This window comes from Mus pahari, chromosome 4, assembly GCF_900095145.1.
Source record: "Mus pahari chromosome 4, PAHARI_EIJ_v1.1, whole genome shotgun sequence".
Lineage (NCBI taxonomy): Eukaryota > Metazoa > Chordata > Mammalia > Rodentia > Muridae > Mus > Mus pahari.
In genome coordinates, this window is record NC_034593.1 from 77,191,775 (window position 1) to 77,195,662 (window position 3,888).

Below are 3,888 nucleotides of genomic sequence, written 5' to 3' on the forward strand. Positions count from 1 at the left end.
AAAGAAAGAAAGAAAGAAAGAAAGAAAGAAAGAAAGAAAGAAAGAAAGAAAGAAAGAAAGAAAGAAAGAAAGAAAGAAAGAAAGAAAAAGCTAAATCACCCCTGTCTCCTCAAGTGGCTTTGGTTTCATCACAGTGATAGTAACCTTAACTAGGACAATAAAACTTGCCTGTGATATCTTCTTTTGACTTTCTAAAATTTTCATTTCCAATTTTATCTGTTTATGTTTTCTTCAGTCATTCTGTTTCTACTTTCATGTCTTGAACTCTTTCCTTCATTTCACTCTGTTCTTTGTCTCACAGATTTCATGAAGGGATTTATTCATAATGTCTTTAAGGTCCTCGAACATATTCACAATTACTATTTTTGAATCCTTGTCTTGTCCTTCAGTTACATTGCATTTCTCAGACTCTACCACAGTAGGATTGCTGGTTTCTGGTGGAGACATAGTGTCCTGGTTATTTTTGTCTATGTGTTTATGCTGGTGTAATACTGGATGTAGTTTCTTTGCATCTGGGTTGGGAAGATTCAGGTGACTCTTGTTGTTGATATTAGGTCTAGTCTTTGTTGGATGGTTGTTCCATTCTCTAGTTTCTGTTGTGCTCATGAAATCTTAGGAAACTGTGTTTGTTGGGGAGTGCCAGATAGGGGGTGCTTCTGTAGGTGCAGCAGGTAGCAGACTAGAAGAAAAAAGCTGTGAATTGTAAATGGCTTCAGGAAATAGCTAAGAAGATCTCCTTCACACCTAGTGGTGGAATCCCCAGGTGTTTGGAAGTGTGGTGGGAAGAGGGGTTTTGCAAGTAGTTTGAAGTAAAGCAGTTAAGTTGGAGAGCCAGGGTGAAAGGGCTGAGGGGATCCTGGATCCAAACCAAGAGTTGGAGTCTCCACTGGATGGGGTACTGAGCTGAGGGGGAGAATGGACACATCAGAAAGGAGGACAGAAGGAAGGAGTAACCCACCCCCTGAGTTCCTGACAGCTGTGGCTACTGGGAATAGAACATGTTTGTAGGTCTAGGCAGCTAACACTCAGGGACTGGGAGGGTAGGGGGCGGTGAGGAGAGGCCCCTGCAGGCTGTCTGCTACAGGACTTGCAGGAGACTGGATTGACTACTGAAGAGGCCTACAGGAAGGAGAGTCCAGGTCTGGTGTTTGCATTGAGGAGCCCAGGTGGGAAGTGTTTCTAGGTATAGGAGGCTGACCCAAAGGCCTTAAAAACAATAACAGCAACCACACAACAAGTCTGGTTAGTGCTTTCCTAATAGCATTCATGGGTGGGTGTGGGGCTCAAAATTCATTTAGTGTGTACCTAATTAAAATTTCACTTTCTTTCAAATATTGTATGCTTGTTTAAAAAAACAAAAAAACAAAAAAACAGGAAAGGAAAACCTAACAAAGCAACTAAAAGAAACAAAGAAAAGAACCAATGGTCATTTCTTTCTCCTTTCTTATTTTTCTTATTTTTTTTTTCCTTCAGTAAATAATTTGGAATAATAATGGGTTCCCTAACAGACATCAAAAAGACAGTACTGATTATTAACAATATACTAAACTTGCAGTTCTGGGCATGTTAGTTATTATATCTCCAGTAACTTCTGGTTTCCTAACAGTATCATTTAAGGCATCTATCTATATGACAATATGGTGCGAAAAGTTTGGTGGGTTTTCTTTTCTTTGCTATTCCTTTGCCCTGAGGTCTTACACTGTTGTCCAGGGTGGCTTCACAAGCCCTGGCTCTACTGACTCTCCTGCCATAGCCTCCAGAATAGCTGGACTGTAATGAAATAGTACCACAGCCAACCAAAAGGAAAGGAGTATGAAACTGGAAATACAAGGAGCCTGCTTAGAATTATTTCTACATTTTTTAAAAATAATTTTGTTTAAAAAAAAATCTCGTGTATTTTTCTATTTCTACTTTCTCATATGTTACTTTGTGTAAGGTTTTTAGGTCTAACTTTGGTGAAGCTGACATCTTACCATCACTGTATCTTGTCCCATCCAGAATATCCACAGTGTGGTACACCATTGATAAATCACGCCATTTTCTATATTGATAACCAGATAAATCGACCCTACAACTTAATGACTTATGCATACTTAGATAGCATTAATTTACGGTTACATAGACCATTTAGAGAGCTTCTGAAAATGGACCCTGCTAACAGTGAGGAAGGATTTAATCATGTCTCTTTTTTCTTTCTTCTTACAGTGTTACATCTTAGAAAGCACATTTAAGATTATAATAATAAGCTCAAAAGAAATATCTAAGAACACATGGAAAGTATAATAATAATGTGAACATTGTTATATAACGTTGGGTTTTTAGATCACTAATAATCGTGTTGTTCAGTATTGAGGGAATGTTCTAGAAATACTAAAGACAGTAACAGAAGGAAGAGGGCAGTAAGGTGGTGTGGAAGGAATCACTTTGAGTGCATTGCAAGGTCTACTTTGCCTTATCAGTACAGCACAGCATAAATTCCCTATAGTGTGGGAAATGGGGAAACAGTTATTTTTCAAAAGTAAAATAAAAGACAGTTCTAGTTCTTGTTTCTTTCCTATTAGAGGGGATGTTAATAGAATCCCCATTGTTTGCTTTCTACTAATACTCAGAAAATAATTTAACTTTAAAAAATTGTGTTCCTATGAAATAATGGTGAAAGTCTAAATTGGGATTCCTGTAAACAGAATGACCTCATAAGGTTTGAAGAGAGCAGGCTTTTGTCTTCAGCGTGATTTGCCATTTTTAATAGTTTGGAGATCATTTACATCTCTGTGCATCCTTTGTGAGTTCATTTCATACCTAACCTTTCAGTGATACACTTTATTCTCCTTAAGGAAACAGTGCAGGTCAGTTCTCTAAGGTGACTTCTAGTAGCACTTTCTGATGGACATATAGTGTAAGCCACATATATTAAGTGTATTACAGTCTAATTTCAAAGAACAACATGAAATTGACTTCAGTAATATTACTTACCCTAAAAGTCAAAACATTACAACATTGTTGGTGTGCTTATAAAAAGATAAAGAGATATAAGATATGTTCTATGGGGGTGTGGTGAAGTGTTGGGGGAGGGGATGTCTCCAAGGGTTCTTGCCAAGGCATCCCCTTCCCCCTGAGGGAACAGCCATAGTATAGAGTTTATTCAGGGCATGGGGAGGGGAGTTAAGAGGGTAGTAAAGGCCGAGAAAGGCAGAGAAAGAAAGTAGAGAAGTAGAGGCTGGCCATGGCCATGATCATGTGAAGAGAGGGGGAAGGGAAGAGCCCAAGAGAGCAAGAGTAAGAGAGGGAGGAGGGGGCAAGCAGCCCCTTTTATAGTCTGTCAGGCCTACCTGGTTCTTGCCAGGTAACTGTGGGGAAGTGTTTAGACAGACTGCTAACAACTGTAATCAACAAAAATTTGTTAAATTGGCTCTTTTATTTTTTATCCTGAGGCTTCAAGATATATTACATATTTTACATTTCTAGTACATGTCCGTTCATACTAGCCATGTTTAAAATATTCAAGAACCATTGCATTTGGTCACTGTCCTGAGCAGCATAGATTTAGAACATTGATTTATAATCACACAAAAAGGGTATTCTCTGCCTATGGAAAAGAGAATGTCTTCCTTGTCTTTGTATAACAATGTTTCTGATGTATATTTTACCTGGCACACTGTAGCAGCAATGTGCAGTTTTGAGGACTGAAATAGAAAGCGTCAAAGTTGAACTGAGGAAGCACCACTGTGATATAGGTCTGAGGACTATCTTCCATAGTGATTGATAGAACTCTTGCTAAATGCTTTTTAAAGTCCTGGATTCCCCAGTACCACAAAATAATACTAATTCTATGGGTTTCTCCTCCTCCTCCTCCTCCTCCTCCTCCTCCTCCTCCTCTTCTTCTTCTTC

The 3,888-nt window shown here is 38.7% G+C and overlaps 1 protein-coding gene across 3 annotated transcripts in view; it reads left to right on the forward strand.

The window, feature by feature from the left end:
- The window catches only part of Lrba (LPS responsive beige-like anchor protein), a 537,266-nt gene that overhangs the window by 403,885 nt on the left and 129,493 nt on the right, over window positions 1-3,888 (forward strand). The gene's annotated exons all lie outside the window — the stretch shown is intronic.